This window comes from Agelaius phoeniceus, chromosome 5 (assembly GCF_051311805.1).
Source record: "Agelaius phoeniceus isolate bAgePho1 chromosome 5, bAgePho1.hap1, whole genome shotgun sequence".
NCBI classification, from domain to species: Eukaryota; Metazoa; Chordata; class Aves; order Passeriformes; family Icteridae; genus Agelaius; species Agelaius phoeniceus.
The window spans coordinates 1,128,955-1,154,327 of record NC_135269.1 but is presented as its reverse complement, the minus strand read 5'-3'; the positions used below and the strand labels follow the sequence as shown (position 1 = coordinate 1,154,327).

The 25,373-nt window shown below is 41.7% G+C and overlaps 1 protein-coding gene across 16 annotated transcripts in view; it reads left to right on the top strand.

Annotated features, from left to right (window-relative positions):
- Window positions 1–25,373, top strand: part of SOX5 (SRY-box transcription factor 5) — a 609,841-nt gene that overhangs the window by 62,551 nt on the left and 521,917 nt on the right. The window contains exon 2 of one of the 16 annotated variants that reach the window (XM_077178073.1): window positions 10,301–10,405. The exons of the other annotated variants lie outside the window; for them this stretch is intronic. The gene's annotated coding sequence lies outside the window, so the exon portion shown is untranslated. The remainder of the gene's footprint in view (window positions 1–10,300; window positions 10,406–25,373) is intronic. 16 annotated transcript variants of the gene reach the window in all.

Here is a 25,373-nt window from a genome sequence, read left to right as displayed (position 1 = left end):
GCCGTGGGCACTCTGCAGCAGGAACTGCTCCCAGCCACAACGAAATGACACATGGAAGTCTTCAGTCATCAGCTCTCCAGTGGAAGTAAGACTGAAAAATCTAACACCCCATGCCCTAATCCACTTCATATGGTCTCTGGCCATAGCTCCCACTGGCTGTCCTGCAGTGGAACTGCTGAGTTTCCCCATGTAGAGCGGTGTGGCCGGTAGAAAACACGCCCAGGCTAGAATGACCAGCCCGCCTCCAGCCGAAGGGGCGCTTCCCCAACACGAAGCCGGGTACTGCACCTAAGGCACTAAACTGCCTTCCAGACGGTGGCCGCTGAAACTCCGAGCTGCAGGAAAAAGAGGCGTCTCTCAGTCTCTTAGTATGATCGGGTTTATTAAGTCCCAAAGGACCAAACACTTCCAATGGAACCAGGGGATGAGGACTGGGAGCAGAGAGCTGAGAGCTCCGAGGTGGGGAAAACCTCGGTTTTTAAAGGAGATGGGAGGGGAGAGGGGTAACAAATCAGGAGAGGGAAGGGAAGGATACATTGGGGATTGACATAACGATACAACCAATCATGTACAACCAAGGCAGGGGCCACGGCCCCTGAGCCAATCACCCGACACCCTGGCCAGAAGCTTCTGGAAAAGGAGGCAGGGGTGCCGAGTGACAGGCAGGCAACCGGGGGTGGGGAACAAAAAGGATACATATGATAACCATAGAAACTGGGGAGGGGTTTGGGGATTGACAGTTAGCTGGGATAGGGGCAGGACCTTTTAACATGAACAGTGGGGGTGAACAGGACAAACGAAAAACGAACCACAACACCCATGCCCAAGCACCAGAGCAAGATGAGGTGCACTGCTGTGCCCTGTGCTTGCTGGCAGAACTTCTGTTCTGCTACATGGGCTTGAAGATGTGCTTTGTTTTATTGCCTCCCTTTCCTTTGAGAGGTACAAAGTACAGTGACAGAAACTATCATATTCAATTGGACATGCTTTCTCCAGATTTGTTAAGGATTTACTCTACACATTTGTAGCATTTAGTTGCCATGGCAATGACCTCGGTGCAAGAGGGAACAGCCTTTAGGTTGGGCCTCAGATTTTCCTTTCATTTCCATTTAATTTGATTTGACTGTGAAATGTCACTTCCATTGCATTGATTAAGCTTCATTGTGGCCACCAGCTCTGTTAGAAAGGTTAAAGGGCAGGCTAGTGGCTGTCATTTTTCTCCCCCCACCCTTTTCTGATACCAGTACAGGTTTGTTTTGGTTTGTTTTTTTCCAGAGGAAGACTAAGGTTTGACCCCATGGTGTTCCACAGCAAAAGCAAAACTAATGCAGCAACAGTTTGAGGTGGTGCTAACCTACAGCTTCCTCAGACAATTTCACAGCACTTTAAAAAACAGGAATTTGTTTCTGTTTTTCTTCCTGACATATGCTCGCCCTCCCAGATAAATACATGTGATTTATTCAATTATCCAACACGAGCCATGTTGGAAGGAGGACAGCCACCTCTTTTTCCAAATCTCTGTAGTCCCTAGGGTGTGCCAGCTCCCATTGGGAGGGAGCCACTGGAGCAGTGTGTTGACCACCCTTTTGCCCAGGCTCTTTCCAGTTAGTTTGGGATTTGCAGGTTTTATGCAACAGGTGCAAAATAAAGAAAGGCAATATGTTGGGATGGGAGGCTCCAAAGAAGAACCAGGCAGAAGCAAGGATTGCTTTAAGCAGCTTTATTAATGGCAAACAAATTAAAATCACTACTGTGGTATTCTTCATTCCCAGTCCAAGGCATTCAACCTTTGTAAGGAGTACTGCCCATCTGCAGAATGCAAAGGTGCAAAAAATGGGGCTGCATTTGTAAAGACTTGCCCCTCTTGCTGCCCTCAGACCTCTCATTGTACTGTGTGGGCTGGAAAAATGTGTACTCTGTGGACTTGGATAAATCAGCTCTGTTCATTTAGGTGCTGCAGAACCTCTTTTGTCTGCATCTCTGTATTAGCAGGCTCAGAAGCCTTCCTGGCAAGCTGGTTTTTTGCTGTGAGCCAGCTTTTCTGCCACATGCTTCAACTAAACATCAGCTAAAATATCATCTTGAAATTTGCATTTTGCATGAGAACTGAAGTTAAGATTTCTCCTGCTTAGCTTGGTCAAAACTTAAGGTAAGCCCTATAGTTATGTCTTGTTTTGTTATTTGTTAAATAGATCAGATGCTCATTTTGAAAACTTTGGTTCCTCTTAGTAGTCCTGCAAATAATTGCTTTTAAAGTTTGTTTAGTTGCTTAGAATTTAAAAAGAAATGAGTAAAGCAGAAATATTAAAACAGCTTGGCCTGAAGGGAGGGATGCAAGGAAGGCTCATTAACACAGGCATGTGAGCACAAACTGGTGGGCTGGTGAAGAAGAGGCCTGCAAAAGTCAAGAGAGAAAAAAATGTTTGACCAGGCACAGGGTAAAGGATGCAAGGAGAAACTCAAACCCCAAAGTACTACATATGGCTTGGAAATCTTTGCAGCTGAAGGACTGATTTTCTTTCCTGATGGAGCTGAGCTTCAAATTAAGCCTCTTTCTTTTGGAAAGGAAGGCTGAACGAGTGAAGAAAACTGCAGTTCTGGAGCCTGTGTATTGGCTGCAGGATGGAGAAATAAATCACACATGTCTCAGAGAGGGAATGTATTGAATTTGATTTTCTGATTTCTGCTCCCATCTCTGTGACATGCAGCATCAGGGCCACCCTCATCCCATGGTGAATGGTCAGGGCCAGCTCTGGAAGGTTGCAAATCCCTGGGATAGGCTCAGTGGAGAGGGCTTGAGCTGGGCAAAGGTTTTCAGAGGGAAAATCCTTCCTGCTGTGTCCCTGTGTGTCACAGGAGGGGGGTGACTTCAGCTGCCAGCACTGCAGCTCAGAGCTCCCTGGCAATGCAGGTGAGAGCCTGGCTGGAGCTGTGGCTCTGTTATCTGAGCTTTATGCTGCTCCTGGGATATCTGTCAGAGGGAGGGTAAAATCTCCATGCTAGGTGCCCTTCCTGAAAGCATTGTTTGCTTCCAAAAACTTTTCTGTTTGCTTCCAAAAATTTGCACAAATAACTGGTGGGAGAAAGAAGGAAAGGAGAGAGAAGGATGTAAATTCCTACATAAGCAGCAAGATGAAAAACCCCTCCTGAAGCTGGAGTGGCCCTGAGCTGCTGGCCTGTGGGATGGTGCTGTCTGACAGAGCTTTTCTGCTCCTTGGGACTGGGGGCAAGTGGAAATGCTGGGTGTGAAATCCAGCAGCTGCTGACTACTTGTGCTTATCCATGCAAATTGTCACCATGCCTGTGGAGGGGGAGGTGGAGGTGCCCCAAAAATTGGGATGCTGTTCATGGCTTTGGATGTTCTTTGTTGTCTTATCCTGGATTTCTCGAAGAGAATGTTAGTAATTTGTAAAAGAGAATGTTAGTTCTGAGCTCTGTGTGGGTCTGTTTCTGACTGGGCATCACAGCCGCTTTTGGTGCTTGTCACTGCTTGGAAAGGACCCAATTTCAGAGCAAGGTGGTCAGTTCTCCTTTGGAACTGAATAATGGGAATTTTCTCAGACTGTAAATCCACATGTTGTGGACTTCCACAGAAGAAGAGTTCTTCTGCAGTGATGTTTCAAAACCTCCCAAATTCATAATTACTTACACTCTGAGTTAGGGTTTGGAGGTGAAGAAACTATGGGACCATGGAAAAAACATCAGATTAGGAGAAAATTCTTGACTTCTTGTGCACTCAAGGTTTTTTTATATGGATCATGGTGTTTGTTTTCCTGTGTAAAAGCATTTGAGGCCTTCTGAGTACATATTGCTAATTTTTGTTGTAATTTATGAAGAGGTTCTTTTTAGAAAAAGCAGTGTTTAAGAGTAAATACTGAATGTGGTGGGTGCTTGTTCTTTGTGGCAGTGGCTCCATGTGGTAGAAATCCCATTTTCCAAAGTCCCGGCCACACCCTGTGATGGAGACAGAAGAACAGCAAATAGCTTCATTCAGATGTCTCCTGTGTCATCCTCTCAGCTAAAAATGCTGTATTAAAAACCTAAAGAAGGTGGAGAAAGTTAAAAGCTGAATTCTGAATGTTTCATTTGATACTGTATCACAAATCTTTGCTCAAAAATGAGACGAAATGGATTTTTGTTTGTTTGGTTGGTTTGGTTTTTGGCCGTACCCAGTTGCTCTTTCTGTCATCAGAAGTGTCTGTGGCTCATGGTCTGAGCCCTGGAGATGTTCCAGCAGGGAGGAGCTGCTGCACCCTCTTGTTGGGGCAGGTGTGGAGGGACACAGCACCCAGAGCAGGGCAATCCCCATCCCCTGGGGCTGCTTAGGGTAGCCACAGAGATAAATTAACACCTCCCTTTCCAGCTCAGACACACATCATTTTACTCCACACCCTCAGTGGAAGGTGTTCTCTCCCCCAGGTAACCAAATGTGCCCTATTTAGGCAGGGAAGGGAGATGCTGTTTAATTCCTCTGCACAAAGTGAGCAGGATTCAGCACAGGATTCAGCAGCTCCAGCTCCAACACATTTTTTTTCTTTTTTTTTTCCACTTCTCAGCAGGAGCTGAGTATTGGCATCTCTCCCACAGCATCATGCCTTGTTGTTTTCTCTCAAGCAAAAACAACAGAAAAGGAAGATGAAAAGGAAGGAGCAGACAGATCTGAGAGAGGATTGTTAGCTCCGAGATCTGGTGGGACCTCCTTGCAAGCATTTGCAACTCGGTGTCACCCATGCCAAAGTCACATTGCAGTTTTCTGAACCTTTTATAATCTCCTGCATATGGACACTATCTTTTCCTTCTTCTGCTTGCTGCTCAACAGGAGCAGTTCATAGGAGATTTTGTCTGTTTGCCCCTGGTTTTTGGAATGTGATAATCACATTGTGGCATTCGTAGGTCATGTCATGGTATGCTATTAATACCTTTGTTGTGTATTAACCTTCTCAAAGCAATTGTATGGAGGCATAAAAGGACAGGAGTGTTCCCTAGTTTTAGCTGAATTTCCAATTTGAATGTCAGGCCAGGTTCACAAAAATTTCCAAAATAGGTGAGAGTTATAAATAAAACTGAATGTGTTACTGTTTGGGGGGAAAGCTGTGGAACTCAGTTTTTTCTTCCAGCTCAGCCCCAGAATAGACACAGGCTGTTTTTCACTTTGAGCTTTTAGATTCCAGCAGACCTCAAACTTAACAAAAAGATCAGAAGAATTTTATGAACTGAAGAGTGAGTTTCATGCAGATATGAATCAGCACTGATATCTTGGCTGCTGTCATCATGTGAGTATGCTGTCATTGCAGCAGATATGATAAATTTGGGAATCTTAAACTGAACATACTTGTCCAGTATGCCTATGAGGCAAAGCAGAGAAAAGAGTTTTTTCAAATGCCAGCAATAGTATTTTTAGAGAAAAATATTTTACCTGTGATCTTTAAATTTTGTCTATAAACTCCATTCAGATTTTGAGATGCAGAAGGACTTACTGGGAGTTTTGGGGCACCAAGCCAATATAAATATCAGAAATAAGAGGAAATCATAGAGCTTGTTTCTTATTGTTAATAGCATAATGCATCTTTTGTTGGATTTCTTCTCTGCAGGACCCTCCCTGCTGCAGTAGTGCCATTTACCCCTGTCTTCTTTTATGGTTTGAAAGGGCCTGTTCTGCAGAGCTGCTTACAAACTGTACTGAAGGCTGAAAATTCTTGCAGGGAATCAGACAGTTTTGATTGACCAAGTAAACTTAATTTCCAGTGACAAGAGAAAAATTAATTCAAGCATTTGGAGAGATGAGGTTTGGGGGTTTATAACGTTGGTCTATAATGTGAGTCTTTAATGTCTGAAGGCTTCGAGTCAGTGTTTATAAAGGACCCTCTTCACTTTGCCCCCATTTTGAAGCACTTATTTTCCTCTCTGCTTGCAAAGATCTTAAAAAGATCTCAAGTCTTTGTACTTGAGATTGCTTTTGTTCAGAGTTGTCCAGCGTTTTCTCCCCTTTCATGTTTTTTTGCACTGTTTGCTTTGCTGTGTGCACATAGTGGGGTTTAATGTGAAATTCTGGTGGGTGAAATTGTGCATATCTCCTCCTGTTTTGCCCTTTCCTTTTAGTATGTGCAGGAACCAGCAAAAAGGAAAATGCTGTTGCTAAACATATAAATAAATCATTGATTTGTAGTTTCATTATCAGTTTAGCAGGTTTTATTGTAGTTGATGTATAATATTGCATGTTTGTATGTGAAAATGAAGAGAAAGTAAAAGCAGAATTATATTTACCATCAATTTTGTTAATTACGAGAAACTAGTTCACAAATACACAGGAGTACTATCTTCAGCTAACCCTTTGTCTTCTTGTTTGTTTAATAGATTAGATGGATGCACCAAACAGCATGCTGCTGGGGCAGCATTAATTTTACTATAGAATAAAAGGTAGAACTGTTAGTCTGTGTTCCTGGCATGTTTGTAAGCTATCTTGACCTATTTTCTCCTCCTGCCCTCTTCTCGATGCTGACCAAATTCCCCCTCTCCTGTGCCTGACATAAAACTGGCTTATAACTAAACCGGCCCTGGAGATGTTGCCCAGTAGCCTGGAAATAGAGAAGATATATTGTTTTATATGTTTGAGCAAAAGGGAGAGACAACTTCACTCCTTTAAACAAGGGGGTAATCTGTTTATACCACAGGAATAGGCTCACTTGATTTCCTTCCCTTCAGTTGTGAAAATAATTTCAGGGGCAATATTTACCTCGGGTTTACCAACAAAAATACGTGGATGGCTTGTCTGAAAGTTATTACATTTTAGGGAAAACTAAGCTAGGAGACTACGCTTCCCAGAATCCTCAGGAAATGTATGATGTCTGATAGCGACTTCTAAAATTGAAGCATTGTGGTTTTGCAGCTGCTTATGTTGAAGAGTTGGAAGTATCTGTTTCTAAATGATGTTCCTTGCAAAAAATCCCAAACCAACCTCTCAGTATTGTGTTGTCACTGCAGGTGAAAACCAGGCCTTTAGGTTCCAGAAGTCATCATTAACAATATAGTCATTCCACATCTCCAAAAGTCATGACAGATGTAAAAAAAAATCTGGTTTGAGTCAAAAATTTTAGACATGCCCAATATCAAGAGTCTTCTTTCCCCTGAACAACTCTTTTGTCCTGCTTTTTTTTTCTGGGGAGTTGGTGATGACTTTTGGGTTTTGGTATGCTGAAAGATAATACATTATTTAGGATTTTAGGTATGCAAATAAAAACAACCAATCAATACAGCACTTAATATAACACTACTTGAAATTTCTCTTTTGACCTTGACCAGTTATTTTTCAGTCAGGGCCATGTCTGCAGGGAAGGGCGTTCTCAGACTGGCCTGGAAGTAACAAACTAAATTACTGTGTCCCAGCACTGCAGGTGGACAGAGCTAATCCTGCTAATGTGGCCAGGATGGATTCCAGCCAGACAGGTCAGAGGGCAAATAAATATCTCTGTGCACACCCTGAACTGCACAGGCATTTGGATAGCTGAGTTTGGCACGACTTGGTGTGAGAGAAGGAAGTGTCTCAGTAGCCCAGTTAGAAATGCAGCCCCAGCTGCGATGACACCCAGCTCAGTGCCTGTGCTGTTACCTCGTTTCGGTCCACATCAACCCCTATTTCTCTGTTTGTCCAGAGCTGTGAGCTTTTTGTCACCCATAAGCAAGAACAGTGTGAAATGCTTGGATATGCTTTGTTATTCTAACAGTGCTTTTTCACGTCTCTGTGACTTTTCCCATTGAAAGTACATTGAAAACTTCATTTTATTAATACTCAAATCTGCATACATAGTGGATTTTTAATGGCAGTGGAGGAACTGCCATTTGAGAAACCTCACAATGTGTTGAAACCTAAAAATACAACATTGTCTTCTTCTCCATCATCCCTCTGGTTCATGCGTTCTTTCAGGATGTGCCAAAACAAGTCTTAATCTCTGTCTTCAAGATACTGCATTGTAGTGTGTGTTTCAGCCTAGATAAGCTATCTGGGATGCATTTTTATTGCTCTGCAAGGTATTATTATTGTTCATGTAGAATAATAGTGAAAATAGTGATTTTTCGTTTGTATTTTTGGAGCTTTGTATATGCCCCAGAGGTAGATAAAGAGTTTATGAAGAAAGGTTATATTTAAGAGAAATGGGTATCAGTGCTATGAGATTATACCCATGACAGATGGTTGTAACTAAAGCTTCATCTTGGTGCTGAAAAGCTGAATGAAACAGTATTCAGATTTTGAAGTAATATTGGCTTCATTTCAATGGGACTTTTGCCTGAGTAAGAACAGACTAAAAAACTCACTAATGATTCTAATTTTTTGTGTCAGCTTTGAGTAGATTTAAAAAAAATTGAACTTTATTTTTGCCTATTTTGGATTGATAAAATTCCAACAACAACACGGGGGGGGTTGTTTGTTTGTTTACAGAAATATGTGCAACATTATGCCTTTGTTCACTGGGATGACAAGATATAAAACAACATTGTTTTATTCACGCTGTAAAGCAAAACGTCTTACTGGGAATCATGAAAGTGTTGTAAAAGTGATTCTTTTTTTTTTCTCTCTTAGTTTCCAGAGCTGGTTGTGAACCTCAAAATTTTGTGAGGTTCAGTCAGAATAGTTATGTAAAAGTTCAGATGCTAACCTTAAGCAAATCCAAATATCTTGAGGCTGGAAATCTCTACAAGAACATATTTCCCCTTGACTTGTCTAATACAATGAGTTCAGCCAGGCTACACCCTGGGGAGTTTTGGCCCACCATGCAGTGTGTGTGTGCTTTAAGTGCTTACACTCAGCCATGAGGGTATTTTTAATTTCATCTTGAGAAACTAAACTGAGGGACTTCACAAATGAATCCATCAGGAAGACAAGGTTAATTCTGGCCGCTGTTTGTGGGAGTATGGTGCCTTCAAATACCAACACGTTTTTTTTTCAGTGGTGGCATTTGGAAGAATAAATGAAGTGTGACTCCCAGCATCTCTTTAGTTGCCCTGAAAATGGAATGTCAAACAGCATATAATCATCTTCCTTGTTTAAAGAAAGAGGAGCAAGTGAGAGACCTAGTTTTCTATTTGTGTCAGTTTTTGGATGTCTTAATATTCTATCTTGTCTAATTTTCCAGAGAGTGATAATAGAGTTCCTGTCAAATTAGAGGTTACAGACTCTTTAACCTTTATGTCACAAAAAACCCCTACATTCCTTATTATTACCATGAATATAATCCAAATAAAAATTTCACTTTTAATGCCGTTACGCTGAATGTTGCATTCCAAGCATATAATTTTATTCATTATAAATATTAAAAATATTCAGCCTGACATTAGCCTGCTTGCTCCCTGGTCTCTTTTAAAAAAGGCTGATCTGGATGTGTCACCCCTTGGTCTGGGGAGCAGCAGTTTGGGCTCTGCCCCTGCATTGTCACAGCCCTGCCAAGTGCAGTTCTCAGGTTCAGCTGATGTGGCAGAGATGTTTTCAGATGGACCAGCCTGATGTCACCATCTTTGAGGAGTAGGAATGAGCCAGGGGATAAATTAAAGAAATGATTTGTACTTGCCCCACAGTGGGGATTTGCTACCAGGAGAGCCTGATGTTGCACCACTGGAATTTCAGCTCACATCCTGGTAAGGGGGCTCTTTCCTTTTGCAGAGAGTGCTGCAAAGGCCTAAGTTCCTTTAAAATTAAAAAGCTGCAGCCCTCTTCAGTGTAAGTAGAGCCGTGGCAAGTATGACCTGCTGTTTGGTCAAGTTTTGTTCTCATTTATGTGGAATCCAACAAATTTAGACCTGCTGTAAAAGGGCCGACTTTCAAGCTTACAACAAATAAGTAGTGAATAAACTCATAATCTCATTCTTACATTGTTTTAGCTCAAAATCTAAAATGCCTGGGACTTCTGTAGCCAGTCTTAGTGGCCAGTGTTCTCAGAGATGCAAATCCAAAAAGGCCTTACTTTCAAGCTTTTAACAAATGAGCATGAATAAACTCATAATCTCATTCTTAAATTGTTTCAGTTCAAAATCCAAAATTCTTGGGACTTCTGCACCCAAATCTTAGTGCCCAGTGTTCTCGGAGATGCAAATCCAAGGCTGGGTTTTTTTGTTTTGTTTTAAATCAGGTGAGCGCCACACGCTTCGGTTTTGTAATGAGAGTTTTTGCACTGTCCTAATTAATACAGTGTGCCTGTCCTGGACCTTTGAAGTAAGTGGGAGTTCTGCCACCAATTTAAATAGGAGAAGGATTTGAGCCAATTTGAACAGAAGTTTTCACTTATCTTAGTGCCTAATCTTCTTTTTAAAGGGATGTGGGAGTATCGGCACCTCCTACGTAATGCTCATCAGCGTGCAGAAGTAAACTAGTCTGGTCACTTATGAAGGCCCACTTAAAACCAGGAGGATTACTCAGGTGAGTGACAAGGCTTGGAGAACAGATTTTAGGCAAGTTAATTCAGAGTGCAAAATGACATTTAACCCATCTGTGTGAATATTGCCAGTTGAAGCAGGCCACAAAATCGTTTCGAAATCGTACGATAAAAAAAAAATCCCCAATCCCCTTCTATGTTTTTCTTGCATTGGAGTTGTCAGGGTTCACACTTTCAAGGGTGGGTTTTTTTAAGCATCACAGCTTGTAGCTCCATTTCTTTGTTAAATTGGAGCTGATATTCTCCAATAAGCAGAGCAGAGCTGTAAGAGAAGTGCCTGCTATGAATCTCGTGGCAAAATCACAATATTTGACAACACTGGGTCTGTGTAAATATGTATGTTCTCTGCAGTGCTTTGTCCCTGGAGAAGCAGGGTTTGTCTAGACCTCCTCTGCTGTCTCCCTGAATGGCAGTGTATAGCTCCAGAGTGGCTGACCACGTATGGCTGGTTTATCAGGAAACTGGCAGGCTCTGACTGCTGTCTTAGGAGGGTGTTGCAGGAACTGAGGCAGATTTACTGAGAGGTTTCTGCACTTCACTGGAACACTCAGAGTGAACCTGAGAATGGAAGAGGGTACAAAACTGATGTTGCCTTCATGCTGTGCCTCTTTTTCTTCACTGGGTGCAGAGGAGCCCATAAATACTGGCTTCCTCCAGCCTGCCCTGAGGTTTTTGTAGATGAACCCAGGTTATTGCCAAGCTGAATGAGATGATGCATTGGAGCTGGTGGCACCTGTGTCCCTTCAGTGTCCCCCCAACATTCACCTGGCTGAAGCCTTGCAGACAGCAGCACCAACTCGGTGGGTAGTATTGTATTGGAAAGGCTTTTTGTCCTCTGTTCCAGATAATGATGTATCCCAGAACAGGCAACATTTTATTCATTTTTAGTTTAAAGGGAGCCTCTTCCCCTTAGTTATTTGTTTTTAGAGGTAATAAAGTAGCCATGACTGTGGGTACTGCTGTGTAAGGACAAAACAGGGAAAAATCCCATTTTCTCTGGTGCATCTGTGGCTACCATTTAAAATAGGGCTGCGTTTTCAAACATAACAATACAGTTTTATTTATATGTTTTAAAGTAAAAATTAAAAGATTTACTTTATACATTGTTTGAAGTAAGTCCAGGGGGACTTTAGGGGGAAAAAAGTTTTTGTTGTACTCTGTCTCATGGAGGCCAGCTGGTTTGCTAGCTTGAGTGACCTCACATTCCTTAAATGTACTCATAAATCAAGCCAAGGCCATGCATTAAAAGCTCAGTTCTGACATTAATTCAAAGAAGGGAAAGCTTGATCCACTGTGGGAGAAGTACAGGGATGGACACTTAGGGCCAGATTTTTCACTCCTCAGATTTACCAAACCAGTAAAACTGAGTCTCTCAGAAGACTTGGAAGCCAACTGGACCCTGTATTATCTATGGGAAATAAAGAAAATAATTTTTATTATTATAAAAATTATTTTATTTATTATAAAAGTAATAATAATTTAAAAAATAAAATAAATAAGAAAAACCATGCCATGCAGATCCAATAACTAATAATAATTTTAAGTAGTGCAAACAATCTGATTAGAGAGTGAGATGATTAGTTAATACTTAATTAATTGGAGGCTTTCTTCTTGTGAATGTCTCTACTAAAGGAAGTTTGGCAACCTGTTCAATGAGATTGCCACAATGGACCCTTTTGGTGTGATTTAGTGAAAAGTAGGTAAAGCATCAGGTTTGCATTAATAGGTTAGCATGTCATTGCATTTTTAGAAAGTACTGATGTTTCTGGGTCACACAAGGATTTTTGGTCTGTAGATATTTTGTTCTGAGTTCTCAAAGAACGATGAGAAAAACCGGTTTGATTTTAGAAGCAAGAAAGACAATAATGATTAGAAACATGAAAGTAAAATACTTTTTACATTTCCTCTGCTTTTTAAGGCTTCTTAGGTCCCTAAGGAGATTAAAAGTGGTTAATTTAATACCTGCTTTAAATATGATAATTTATTCTTATTTACAGAAAATAAGTTGATCAAAAAACAAACTAAAAAATAGTATTTCCAAGTCTCAGAGGTGCGGTATTGCTGACTGCTCATCACTGAGTTTGCTGGGTGCTCCTTGTTAACACAGAGCCACTTATCTTTGGCACAGTGCTCCCACCAGAAGCATCTCCAAGGTTTTCCTGCTCCTGTTGTACCTACCTTTGAGGTACAACATATTAGCACAGTATTTTTCTAGGGCTTTAAGCATTTTTAAGGTATTAAGACACTATTTAACCATAAACTTCATAGATGAATCCACAGGGACTGGCTACAAAGTAATAACAGCAAAGTATCTGTGAAATCTGGTTGTAATCAGGTAAATTCTGATTTACCTTAAGCTGAAACAATTTCTATGACAGCCTTAGGTGACTATCAGTGCAGGAGTCCACAAGAATATAGGTGAAGTAAATAATTTTATTCTGCAAGTGGATACAAATTTATACCTCTCAAAGCTGAAATTCTTCTACTTTTCAGAGTTATTGAAGCATTTTTAACTGCAAGGCCAAATGAGGTGTTAAAATTTGAGAATATTTCAGTGGGATTTGACTGACAAAATTGAAGCACTTGCAGTTCAAAATAAAACAATGTGTTTTAAACCCTCTGATTAAAGGGATGAAGTAGATGGAAATGCTGTTCACAAACAGGGGTTATTCCAAAAGACTAACTTAAGGCTGGCTTTCATCTCTTCCTCTCTCAGTGGGGAAGGATGTGGGTGGAAGGTGGTTCAGAGACAGTGTTTAGCTTAGGTGCTCTGAATTATTCTGTGAATAAGCTTTTATCTCTTTAGTAGTTATGAATAACCAAAGAAGATTAGCTTCCTGGTGCTTGAAGTAACCTTTTTGAATATGCTCCTCATTATTGTTGATTCCTGACTGATTTCTCCACAAGAATAGAAGTCGACACCTCTTGCAATTAAAAGCACAGTAACAAAAAAAAAAAAGGAAGTTTTGCTACTTAAAATGTTGGTTGGCTTGTAGCAAAGAGCTGTCCTTTTTCTCTGCTTACTAAATACTATCTACCCTTTCATTGTCAAATGTCTTTTACACAGTCACTCTCCAAGTAATTGCTTTGTATACGAAATAGAACATAGCCAACAATACTCTTATAATTTGTTATCTGTTCCTTCAAGAGATGGGAAAAGCCCTGCAACAGGGTTTGTAACCATAGGGAAAATGTCCTTTCAGAAAGAAAATAAGATGGAAGATAAAACATGACAGCAAAAGAAGACAAATTATTAACACTAATATTTAAATACATTATTGTTTAGAAATCAATTTTATAGTACAGATAATATATTTATTATTGATATTATTATAGATAATATATTATCTATAGTAATATAGATAATAAGCTAAATAATTCTTCAACACTGTATCTGACTGCATCTCAAAAGTTTACTGTCTTAAACCACTTGACAGTGCAGTGGGGAAACTAGTTTATAAACACAGGTTTCTTCCTGCCTTTGCACATCAGTTATTTGCACTTCACCTTGTGCCATTGTAGCTGCTTGTGAGTCCTTGTAAACTGCAGCCAAGAGCAATTTTCATTGAATGGCTTCACCACCAAAATCCTACATGTAAAAGGTGTAAAACCTTAATGTATCTTGAAGGCTAACAAAGGAAACAACCAGGATGTGGATAAGGAGATAGAAGGGATGCATAAAGAAAAATTACAGTAGCCAAATATTGGTTACTAGCATTTTGGTTTCAGCATTTTGGTTGGCACCACTCCTGTGGTTTTTAAGAAAATCTCCCTGGTGTCTTTTACTTAGCACATGTCAGCTTGGATTGAAGGATGGTTTTGGATTGTGCTGAACTAGATTCCTCTGGAGGAAAGCAAAGCAGAGCTTCCTGTGCTGAAACACTCTGAGCACTGAGGGAAATCCAAGGATCTGAACCAGGGGCTGCTCCCTCCAAACCCAAGTGAGCTGCACACAAGACTGGATGTGGCCAGTAGCCAACCTGGGCCCAGGGAATTGTAGGAGTGTGGTTTTTGTCAGCAGAGTGACAAAAATCTTTTGTCTCTTAAGCTTAGAAGTTGCTTTCCTCGGTTAGGTGAAAAAGCCACCTCATAGGCCATGGGGATTCCACCTCAAACTTAAGGATAGCTAATTGGACAGGAGCCAAAAAGTCCCGCCTGGGCAATTTAGCAGAAAAAGAAGTCAAAGAAACTAACTGCTTTTGTAAAGTGTTTTACCAAGAGCAAGAACTTCTGGCACCTGGCTGGGTTTTTCTGTTTGTCATTTTGCCTTTTATGAAACCGTTTTGTTTCCAACACTGCAACAGAAGCCATCCTGCTGATTTTTAGTTGAGCTATCTTGGGTGTATTATAGCCCTCTAAGAGTTCATTAGACCTGGCTAGAGGAGGCTTCTCTGACAGAATAGAGATGGAGGTGCCCTGGTACCAGCTCTGCCTCTGCTGCCCCAAACTGTTCTCTAGTGGAGATACAGATACAATAGGCTGGTCTCTTAGCAGCCAAGGCAGCCTTTGGAGACGTCAAGGCAAGCAAGGAGCCCTGACAGGACATTTGCAGGAGAGCACTGAGAGAGCCTTAGTTAATATAGTTTAGTTAATTCTGAGAGAGCCTTAGTTAATATAGTTTAGTTAATTCATTTTGATGGCGTGCTGGAGAGGAAAATGCTCTCACCCATTCTTCAGGGAAGGAGCTGGTCTAAGGTGGTACAGCTCAGTCTGGAATTCAGAACAGGGAGCCTGGAGTTAGAGCTAGAACTTCTGAGTGCCTGTCTCTCCACTTGTTCCTCCTTTTCTAACTACTTTTACTAAATGCTGGGCATAGACATTCTCTATTTATTTGCAGCTGAGTTCTTAAATGGGATTTAAAGTAACTGTAAATAGATTAGCCATGACCATGTAAGACATCACTTCTCTTACTTCCTTTAGCTGCTTACTTCAGGTTTTGTTTCTGCCTCTGCCCCAATTTTTCACACCTTGTTTAGACTTGTGTTTACTGTGACTGTTTCAAGTTTCCTACCTCCTTAAGACCACAAAGCACTTCAAGAAAGGATTTCCATGTATTATATTTTGTTCTGAAAGCCTTATCTCATACAGACATATTTGCCATTTTCTTTTTTTTTCCCATATATATAAAAAATATATTTCAAACCCATTATATATGCAGCATTCTGCTTCCATAGCCTGGGTTAAGATCTCTTTCAGAAACTGCAGACAATAAAGCATTTTCCATAGGAAAAGTTAACAATGTGATAAATACTGATGCAGAGTTTCCCCACACTTAATTGTTTTTTTCATTGTTTATCCTAATTTTGTCAACTTTCCATATCATTCCCCACAATGCTTTGTGCTAGATTTTCTTTGAAAATTCCTTTCCTCTGAACTTGCTGTGAACTTGTTTCTAAAACTTGGCCATAAATTGCCACCAACAAAACAAAATCTGCTATTCACTAATAAAAAACACCCTCTCATCCCTCACAAAAGAGACTACAAAGTAAAAGACATGACAGAATTTATATAGAAAAATAACTTTAAATTGCAAGTGTGAAGAAGGATGTGAAGGCTGAGTAGAAAACTAGAGAGGAGCATGTGTGAGGCTGTGGTTTAAGCCATGTGCAGAGTTTGTGCTCAGTTCCAATTGCTCTCCCTGCACTGGTGGCTATTCAGCTGGAATGTCAGGAGGGTTGGGATTAGGCTTGGTGTGACTGAGGGGGAGGCAGAGGATTGTGTTCCTTGAGATGCTCTGTGGGAGGGGAAGGATTATGCATGTGCCTTATGTAATGAGGAAGAGTCTGGAGAACTTGCCTGTCTATGAGGAGGAGGTGGGAGGATTAGCTTTTGATGTAAAGTCAAGGGAACAGCCCTGGTCCTGATCCCCTGAGAGGGAAATCAGAAATGCTTTACTTCCCTCTACATCCTGTTTTGTGTATAGAGGTGGGAGGTTTTGTTTGGATTTGTTTTTCTGGGGTGGGAAACAGCTGGATTAGGGGGAGGCAGGAGATGGAGAGGGGCACTGAAGGGATGAGCAGTGGGAATCAGGAGGGATGGCTCATGGGGTGACCCCCTTTCCATGATCCCAGTGCCTTCCCCTTGTTGGAGCAAGGCATGGTGGCACAGCTGGGGCTCAGGCCAAGCAGCCTTTACCCCAAACGGGCCCAGAGGCAGTTCAGGTGTCCCTGCACACTGACAATGGCTCCTTCAGGCAGTCTGTTCCTGTGCCTTCTGTCCATCCCCCTTGGGCTGGTTGGAGAGTCCCGTGAGAAAGCCCCAAATTCCCTGCGTGGTGGCACTGAATGTCCTTCCCTCTGTTGATGGGCACTTACTTTTCTTGCCCTGGGAAATCTGATCTCAAGAAAACATAAAAAGAGTATGGGAGTCATTGTGGGGAAACTGGATGTTTTTTTTTGCTTCTGACTCTGCCCCTGCTTCACCAGCCAACACCAAGTCTGGTGTTTGTCATTCCAAGGAAGGGCTAGAGCACATCCATCCCAGCAGGCAAGTTATGGGTCAAGGCTCCACCATCAGTGAGGGTTCTGGATTTCAAAACTTCATGGAGGAGCTACTTTTTCAGTGAGTGAGTGAGTGATCACAGCTTAAAAGGTTTTCAGAGGCAGTTTGAGCAGGCTGGGAACATCCATGCAGCTCAGCAGACGCGTGGTACCCCATTCCTCTGTGCTGGGTGGCACTGTCACCCATTGCTCTGTGCTGGGTGGCACTGTCACCTCTGCAAGTGCTTCACAGGTGCATTTATCTATTTGAGCCTATCCACATTCGCTCTCTGCAGTGCTGGGTGAAGAAGGCACAAAGGCAGTCCAAAGGAAAACCCCCAGGAGCTAAGTGGCAGTAAATCAGAGCATGGATGCTTTTATATTATCTTTATTTTTTGTCAAATGCCACTAATACTGCAATAGCACTTAGTAATGGAATTCAGCACCTTCATGGTGCTTTTTGCTCACCAAAAAAACTTTATCAAAGAGGTAAGTTGCTGTTATTCCTGTTTTGTGGGTGGAGAAATTACAACGGGAGTGGTTAATGTCACCCACCCAAATGAGGACCAAGCTGGAATAACACACATCTGCGGTTTTCCTCTGGATCCATTATACTTTTCATTGAATCCTGACAGTATTTTCATGGAATTTTGAAGAGTTCTGAGGAAAGGACTAAGTCCAGGATTTCCTGGTTGTGTGGGGGATCAGAGCTGAGTACAGAGATCCCCTGAAGTCAAGGAGACCTTGCAGACTCCTGGAGCACAAGCAAAGTGGGATTGAACGCTCTCTCTCTCCTGTTCTCATGCTTTTGGCATGAGCAGGAGAAAAGGGAGCTCAGGTTTGGCTGGGGTTAGGCTCACTCCCACTGCATCACTTGATCTGGATTATTTAGAGAATCTCCCCAAGACTCTGTGCTGGTGCTTGCAGAAGCCAAGCAAAGGACTCAGAGACAGGCACCTTGTAAAAGGAAAGGCTTTCAGTGCTTTCAGGTTCCTGGTTTTTGTGTTTGAACCCAGGTTTGGAATTATTTCTATTATCTATGTAAACCCAGCAATGCTTATGACTTAGGTTGAGAAGTTGTGGAATACTCCTTTTTAGGGTCTGGGAGAATTTACCCCAACTATTTTGGGAAGCAGGAGTATTTCCTTTAAAGAAGTGAAATTATTTATGGGTAGCTACCAAATATAAATTAGGATTTATTGCATCCTCTTAGTAACTCAGAGAAGGGGTGATAAGTAGCTGGGTGCAGGGTGAGGTCAGTGATGGAACAGAGAGATGACCAAGCCCACCACACACCTTTTAATGCCTGTGGGTTTACAGGAGCTTCTCTTTTCCTGTGATGTAGGTTTGGGTTTTTTTCACCAAGATAATTTCTCTTTTTTCACCCACTACAGAAAAATAATATTTGAAAAAATTACAAAAGGTTTCAATATACAGTAGTTAATTACTATATTACAGCTCTAATTAAATTCTTGGAGACTCTGCACAGTATGATGTCCATGCCAAGAGGGACATAACCCATTCTTAAGTGAATACATGTTCTTGTCAAGTTAACTTATCTGCATTTTACTCACATGAAATATTCCTCATCCCTTGCTTTTTGACACACGTGACTGATAAATGTTTTAAAGGCACATTTAACATTGATATTTTTGTCATATGAAATGACAATGGCTTCAATAATTCCCAGATTTTATTTCATAGGAAGTGACACATTGTGTGATACCAAACTCCCCAGATCATGATGTAAGCCATGCACCAGTAAGAATATATTTATATATATTGTATCAAAACTTGTCCTTTGTGTGAGTCAAACCTAAATGTTTCAGCCACATGTGAGTAGTTAAAGAGTGTTAATATTACAACTCCTTGTACAAATACTGTGGATATTCAGAACAGTCAGAGCTCAGCTTTCTCTTCAGTTTGCTTTGAGACATTTAATACTTTTTGTAATCAAATCATCTGAGAAGGAAGATACAGAAAGATAGATTTTTATCAAATCATTTGCAGATTTAAATGAAGGGTCATGTAGGATTTTATTAATTCTTCTACATTTTTTATCACATATCTGTCAGGGTCATGGGTAAATTTTTTTTTGTTCAGATTTTTAGATAAACATTTAAGTCCTTGTACATGTGGACAAGACTGTCTCAAGCAGTTTTAGTGTTGGGAGAACTTCAGTAGTCACAAAGCAGTAATGTTGTTTTCACATGGAAATAGATGGGAGCAGTCTGCCTGACCTTAGGGTTCCATTAGATCAGATGCCTCCAGAAATTACATGTATATGTGTAGCTTAATGGCAGGGAAATGCAGCTGAACGTGCTTTGTGCTGGTTTCATTATTCCTTTGATATTGAGCTTTTACATCACACCATGTCAACACTTTGGCTTTGGCCCTGCTTCAGCAGAGTGTTTAAACACCTGCCTAACTTTGAGGGCTTCAATAGGCATTGACTCAAATGTTTAAAACCCAAAACTTGCTGAAGAGGGGCCTCTTTGTGTCACAGCTGAATACCAGGGCAATGTTTAACAAAGATGTGATGCTGGCAGTGACCTCGTGTACGGTTACATCTCTATTATCTCTGCATTTTCATGGGAACACGGAGCAGAGCAGCTCAATACTGATGGTGACCCTGATGAGTGGCAATAATCAGTTCCTGCAGTCAGGACAGTGTAATCCAAGCTTGCTTAAATGTGCAGTTCAGTTTGACTTTTTACCTGAGTTTTAAGTAAGCCTTGGACTTAAATAGCTGTTCAAAGCTCCCAGAAATTCCTTTTTCCGTTTGGTACTTACAAAAACACCAATTTAAAAAAATGTGTACAATATTTTGAGGTTTATTCATTCATTTTACTGAGTCTGTCTTTTCCCATGCTCTCAGCTGTGTGCATCTTGCTTTATTTCATATATTCCATTCCATATATTCATATATATAATATATATATTATCTATGTATATATATATATTATATATATATATATATAGTTTATATTTATTATATTTATTTATTTATTCATATAGTCTGAGAGACAGTTTCTGTCTTTGACGTTAACATTGGTGGGATGTCAGTGTATAAAATGTGTTGCTTCCAAGCTGATGACATGTGGCCAAGCAGCCTTTTCTTACAACTACAGGTAAAGAGGTGGCAATTCTGTCTTGGGCAAGTGAAGCAGAGTTTGGCCTTTTCTGTGCATGCAGTGAAATGTCCTTGAAGGTGGAGAAAAGCCATCACAGATATTTCTCAGGAGCCTATGAGGATTCAGCTAGGACATGGGGCTTGGGTCAATAGCTTTGCATGGACAAATGTTTTAAAGAATTGAATGTGGGAGCTTTTGGGGGATTTTGCCTTCTTATCTCAGGAGAATTTTTGAAAAATTAATTGCTGTCTTTTGCTGGTCAGCTTCACTTCTTGGTTTTCCTTGAATACAAGCCTAAATAATTTCTGTTTCTGTTGAGTTAAGCTGAGAAATACTTAAATCAAGGGGGTTATGCTGATTGAAATGCTGCTGTGTTTATTTGTGAAAGTTGAAAGTGTTGGCCTGTTGTACTTTTCAATAACCTCTAAAAATCCCCTCTGTTCTTGTCTTTTTCTGAATCAGAATGAAAAGAAAGCTTTCAGGAATCTTCACTTAAAAAAAAAACCCTAAAAGGTCATCCTCCCAGAAGTCAAATGTAACCTTGAGAGAAAGACACCACTCTGGAGCAGCTCATAGCCCAGGGATTCACATTCTCCCACGAGACATGAGGAGCTGTGGGCTCTCATTTGAGGCAGGGTTTGAGCACACAGCTTGGGTGAGCATCCATCCTGGCCTGTGGCATGTTCTTGGGGTTTTTCTGCAAGGTTCCATTAATTTTTCTTTCTCAACAAAAATGCATGTAATTGAAAAATTCAGAGGAAGTAGTATTGCTACCTAAATTTGAGTTACTGTACCCAGTACACCACTGAGATGGGAGATGGAAGAGCTGCAGCACCAGAAGGAGTAAATTGTTTTAGCCTGTGAGCAGCACACTCTCACCACCCCTTGGGAATCCCTTTGGCTCCAGGAGAAGGGGAAGGGAGCTGCTCTAGCAAAATGCCTTTTGGGGCTGGCATCTGCAAGCTGAATTCTTGCTGTAGGGATGAATCAGCACTAGAAACATATGTAACTGGAGACCTTTGAGTTTAATATTCCTTACTGTACTTCCACTGATCTTTTTGGGACTGATTTGATGCAGAAGAAAGCACTTGCAGTTCAAATGATGTGGAACTTCACTGCAAATGTGGTATTGTTTCCTTGTTGTGAGTAGTTTTCTCCTTCTTTTCCATGGAAGTTGTTTGCCCTGGTGGAATGAAATGCCACTTTCAGAAGTGCAGATCTGCAGTTTGTTGTAGCAGAGCAGCATAAAGGAGATCAATTCTCTTTGTTCAGTGTTCTGCACTGAAGAACTGTCCCACAGAGCAGGGTGAGGTGACTCAGAGGTCCCAGTTTTACTTTCTCTTCTCAGGAGCAATCTGCTGCTTTGCTTCTTCCATGCACCCTGAAAGAGGAGAAAGATTTTCAGTGACTTCTGCACCCCCTGTACCAAATGCTGCATGCTCAGCTGCTGTCCATAGGAGCTCATGGAAATCCTGACTTACAGCTAGCTGTCTGTTGGGAGTTGGCTGGGGGTGGTAAAGGTGTCTCTGTGCTGTTTGTTTGTGCACAATCTCACAGGCTGAGGCCCTGGGTTTGGTTGAGGACTCTTTAAGAAGTAATAAAATACAAATGATGTCCAGGAGTAGCAATTTCCCCTCCTGTTCTAATACCTGTGAAATTGCTGGACCAAAGTGGGAGCTTTGGCAGAGCTGCCTTAAGTTATGACAGACTAAATCAGAAGCTTTTCCTTCCCTCATTCATTTATCCTTTCCTTCTTGCTTTGCTCTTTCCCTTTGAATATTTTTGATGAAATGAATTATTGCCCCACTCCACCATTTTCAGTGTTGGTTTTCTAAGCCATTGTTCCTTGTTTCAAGGGGAGCATTTCACATGAGGTCCCTATTCAAAGTGAATATATATGATAAATGTATATGATAAGACAAATTGTTTCAACACTTGCTTGCAAGGCCAATAAAAAGAAATGCTGTAGTGCAAATTACCCTTGCAAATGCTCTCTAAAAAGCTAATAACATTTTTCCCCCCAAAGGATAGTTCCCAGCCATAAGGAGAGTTTCTCTTTCATGTTCATTTGCCACACAGATTTATAAAATGATCCCAAATCCTTGCATAGGCTGTGAGGGATTGTGGCTTTGAACTGCTGAATTGGAAAAGCTATTAATGGAAGAGGAAAAGTTTTCAATTTCAGTCAGATTGGGTCAGGATGGTATAAACTCAGCCCTCCAAGTTTTGGTGTAAGATGGAAGGCTGTTTCGTCTTTGTTGATAATTTTCCTAGCAAGATTCACAAGGTTTTCTGTTTAAAGGCATGAAATGAGATAAGAATGTAAGAAAAAATCATTAGCATATTCACTGCTTTATTTTATTTTCAAGTAAAGACAGTCATTTTAATTTGCTTTCTGTGGAATATGGTATGATTGGGAACTTTTCATAACCAGAACCATTAGGAAAGTGGTCAAAACCTTCACAGCAAAAGCCCAGCTGTTCTGCCCTGGAGCTCATGCTCTCTGCAGGACTTTGGGCAGTGCCAGGGCTGGTCCTGCTGCCTTGGCACAGGGTGTAGGCAGTCCCAGGGCTGGTCCTGCAGATCCTGCTGCCTTGGCATGGGGTGTTGTCCCCTCTGTGAGAGCCAGGGCAGCAGCAAGGGGCTGCCTGCTGGTTCTCAGCCCTGTGGAGCCCCACAGGGGCTGGGGCAGGAGGAGGGGGGTGCCTCCCTCACCCCCAGGAGCAGCAGGCTGTGCCCCCAGCACTGACCATCCCTGGGCTTCTGGCACCCTCGTGAAATTTCCCTTTCCAGTGGGACCTGCCCTGGATGTAAAAGGACTTTGGGAACCAGAGCTTACCCCAATGACTTCTCCTCTGTGCCATTTTGACAGAAGGCTTTCACAAAAATGAAGCAGTAAATAACTCCTGTGGAATTGCATCTTGTATTTACTGCTTTTAGGGGTGGTGGGGTAAGGGATGGAGCGAGCTGGACTTGTGTGTTTTCACAAAGAATGTGTCCCACCAGCTTCTCCTGGAGAGCTGCTCTGGGTGTGTTGGGAGGGGCACTGTCTGTTAAAGGGTGGCTTGCTTGTTTCTGGTTAGTTTCTGTGATGCTGTGGTGGGCTCATGTGACAGTAACTCCTGAGGCTAGGAGAATGGCAGCGTTTAAGAGTGGCACTTGTATGGGGTTTAGAGGTTTAATTCCCATGGGTGGTCATTGTCCTCCTAGTTCTGGTGTAGGGGCTAGACTTGAGTGGAAGAAAGCTCAGAAGAAGACAAGAAAGAAGAAGGCCTCTGATGTGATGAAGAAGGCTATTCCACATTGTAACCCTTTTTGTACAGTAGGGGTGTGGTGGCCTTGGAATGTGCTTTCTCACATAATGTCACATCATCATTGGAATATAACGAGGACAGTGGAGAGTAGGCCTAGGATGGGGAATTGTGGTGAAATCATAATCATATCATTAGTCCTGAAGTAGTCAGGAGGGCAGTGGCTGCTCCAAGGATGAGTCTGCTATGTGGTAAGAGTGTGCTTGGTGTGCCATTGTGAGAGTTAGATGTTTTCACTAGTAGCATGAAGACACAGGCTTGGATTATTGCTACTGCTACCTCTAGGATGGTTAGTAAGAAGAGGACTAATGGGGTTAGAAGTGAGACTGCTGGTATTGTGGAGAAGAGGGCTGTGCTGGCTGTGGAGATGGGTTGGATGAGGAGGTGGCCTGCAGTGAGGTTGGCTGTTAGGCCCAGGGCAGTGGATGGATGAGCAGGCTTCTTGTGTAGGCTTGTTGTTTTGATTAAGATTAGGGCTGGAATGAGTGGGGTTGGAGTGCCTTCTGGTAGGAGGTGGCCTTCCCAGCCCTCTAAGTGACTGTGGAGGGCCCTGGTCACTGAGCCCTGGGCTTGGAGCAGGGACTGACTTTGTGCAGGCTCTGATTCACACCCAGTGCTACCAACCCTCAGCTGTTTCCAGCCTGCCCAGGGTTTGAAGCAGCAGTGTGAAGATTTGCCTGTGGAAGGCTCCCCAGCCCTACCTTGAGCCAGATGGGATTGTTGAGGTGGTGGCTGCTGCTTCTCCTCTCCTAAGTGCTCCTGACATGTTTTTGAAGCAGAACATGTGTGGGGCTGTGTCCTTGTGATGGAGCCAGCCCTGTCTCCTTCCCCCATTTCCTTTCTGCTGTTAATCTGGTAACTGGCCACTTATGCCATTTGTTATCTGTGTAATTGGAGCTGGGGATGCTGCAGCAGGTGAGCCCCATGCCTGATCCCCCCTCCCACAGCCCCAGAACCCTTCCCCCTCTCCCTGCAGCAGCAGTCCCTGAGCACAAATAGCTCTCAGGAGCTGCTGTATATTTGATTTTGTTTGCAAGCTTGTCTTATGACCAGCTCTCAGCGTGGGAAGAAGCAGGGAGTGGGGAGATGGAGAGAGAGAGTTGTTGCAACATATTTTAACATATGTGCTTTAGGCCTCTTGGTGGACTCCCTCTTGGGAAGAGGGGAGGGAGCGTGCCCCTGAGCAGCTGGTTGGCTTTGCTTGTTTCTATAGCAGCCTGGAGGAGGAAAATCGTGTTTTAACAATAATATATTCCACCAAAAAAAGCCCCAACAATTACAGAAGAGTCTTTTTTATTATTATTAAAGAAATTGCATTAAAGATGAATGAGCATATATTGGAATAATTATGTTTTAAGGTGTGTAACATTAAAAGGTGCTGAATGGAATATCGACTGTTTTGTAGGAACGGTAATAATGAGATTTCTGTCACTTAATCTTACAATAATTGGGTTATTACTATGCAAATTAAGGTATTACTTAAAAAAAAAAGAGGAGGTAAGACAGATCCTTGAGGCAGCCATTTATCTGTCCTTAAAGCTATGCTGTCGATTCTCTTTAGGCTGAAGATCCTTTTTTAAACAATTTGGAGATGCTAATTTCATTATTTTTTCACCTGTGTTTCCTTCTAGGATGTAGCAAATCAGGACTGGTGGTTTTTAAACATTTTCTAGTCTCTTATGGATTCCTTTAGGAATAATTAGATCAAATAACTATGATTATTACCTTTTTGTTCCCTCTTTCTTTTAAATAAAATAATGATTTGTGTATTTTGCCTGAGATTTTTTACAGTGGGATCACAGAGAATACACATAAATTATTTTATGTCTCCTTTCCCTTTAGCAAAGAATTATTGAGCAGCTCATTACAGATTTCCTGATTTCCATTAGTTATTCAAGTTTACTTACTCTGGCCTTGTTACTGGCCTTGAAGAGGAATTGAGGAGAGCTTAGAATTTGGGGGTTTTTTTGGTTTTTGGTTGGCTTTTTTTTTTTGTTGTTTTGGTTTTTTTTGTTGTTTTTTTTTTTT